The sequence below is a fragment of the Pinus tabuliformis genome, chromosome 6 (genome assembly GCF_031772625.1).
Source record: "Pinus tabuliformis cultivar Carrire ecotype Pingquan chromosome 6, CPIR1, whole genome shotgun sequence".
Lineage (NCBI taxonomy): Eukaryota > Viridiplantae > Streptophyta > Pinopsida > Pinales > Pinaceae > Pinus > Pinus tabuliformis.
The window spans coordinates 100,931,877-100,934,024 of NC_142292.1; positions in this window are offsets into that span (position 1 = coordinate 100,931,877).

Below are 2,148 nucleotides of genomic sequence, written 5' to 3' on the forward strand. Positions count from 1 at the left end.
ACCTCGGGACCGAATGTTGAAGATCCCTGCCAGTTTTCCTTTTTCTCCTCTATCCCAAGGGGAGCAAGGGTAACTCGTTCCCCTCGGCGCATAGAAGAAGATCTTGCCATTCCTCTTGCTTTAAATTTGTCACAAAGACCACAACTGTGTGGGGTGGATGCTACTCAAGTGACAGGCACTTCGGAGCCTGAAAGGAGAGAAGAGGCAGAGGTTCCAGAGGCAGGGGAACCGGAAAGGGTTCCAGCAGATGCATTAACAGGAGAGCATCTCGCAAGGGCACCACCAGTCATGGTGAGCACACAACAAGGGGAAGTAGCCATTGGCGAAGAGGAGGGACCAAGCGAAGTGGTCCCGACGAATGAGCCAATGGAAAAGCCAAGCGAAAAGGCTGTGAAGAAAGAAATAATTGAAGAAGAAAGGGCAGTGGAGGAAAACTCGACAGTCAGCATGGCAGAAGCTGTCCCAGGGTATTTACCTCCAGCGGCTAAAACTGAGGAAGTTTTGGTTAAGCAGGAATGTGTAGAGCTATGTGAATAGCGAAGACTCCTTGTCAAGCAAAAATACTAGCTGCAATTTAAAGAAACAATGCAGCTTAAGATGGAGGTCAGGAAACTAAGGAGAAAGGTACACAAATTGCAGAAGCGAATGAAGAAATACAAGCGATAGGCCAAAAATTCCAAGGCCATAGTAGTAGAAGCAGAGACTGAGGTGGATCATATAGCCATGACTTTTGCTGCCACTCAAACCGACCCTGTCAAGCGATTGTTTGAAGACCGTGAGTATGCCTTAACGGTCAAAGTGCAAATTTAGAAATCTACTGCAGTTCGGTATCAAAATGAGGTTAGAAGGACTCAAGAACGAGCCTCCACAACCATTTTTGAATATGTGGAGTGCATAGATGTCATGATATTAATGCATGCAAAGCAGCAGCTCAAGATGGAGCAGCTGGAAAAGCAAGTGGTAGAGCTGAAAATTAATAAGGAACAGATGTTTAATTTGGGGCAAGAGGTGATGGCATTCCCTCCCCCTACTTCTTGTTATTCTCTATTCTTGCATGAATGTTTTCTTTTATTCTGCGTGGAGAGCATTAAGAATGAAATTAGTTATGAAATAGAGGACGGTGTACACTTCCTCCATATAATGAGGAGCCATGACGTGCCAACTCAGCATTTGATGTGTGGATTTTATGTGCATGGGTATCTACTATGCATCAACAGAGAATTTAACCCAGTCCCATATGTGGGGGACATTCATTTAAAGGCCCTCACCTCTTATACTTTTAATTAGATCAGCTGGGAGAAGGCCTTTAAAACATTTGAGTCCAATCAGGTTACAAAGCCATTTATAGTAAGAAGAGAACATGAAAGGTCAATCACCATGTTCACTAAACACAACACCTTTTTGGGAATTGAGGGGAACAGAGAAAGAATGTTGAGGACACAAAAATGGTGCCTTGATCTTTGTGTCAAGCAATTAGTCACATTTCAAGATGAGTCCGTTGATTGTTGTTAGAAAAGGTGGATGATGTCACCTACAACTGTCTGGAACAGGGAACCTTTTGGGGCACCAAATTTTGCACGAGCACTCCCCAGAGTGCCCAGGTATGTGGCATGTGTCCGAACATGCGGGGTTCGGTGGATGGGGATCCAGTTTCAGTTCCCCACTATCTAGTTACCGGTAGAAAATTACACCCCAACATATAATGTTGCGGAAGATTGGTGGAAGGATGTCCTCCTCTCAGATGGTTTTAAAGTTCCAGGGACATAGATGGCTGAGGAGTATGATCTCGCCCAGCTCTAGGAGGCCAACAGTCTACAAAACCTAGATCTACGGAGGCGGCGAACTGCATGAGGGCATGCAGAAGGCTAGTTGGGGGGAGATGTTGGGCACCAAATCGGGCTATCTTTTTGTTGCATTGCCATAACCCTTTTTTACCTTTTTGCATTTATTCACCTATGTTTACTATGCTAAATCCACGAGGTAATCACCTCTTTGCTATCTATTGGAATATTTTATTAATGAAGTAGAAGTCACGGGGTTTTGCCTATTCACAACACAAAAACATATGTTTGAGCGCAGCTTATGGAGAACAGATACCAATCTTGCAGCGCCTTGCAGCAAATCCACAATTCACAACAACGACCTAGC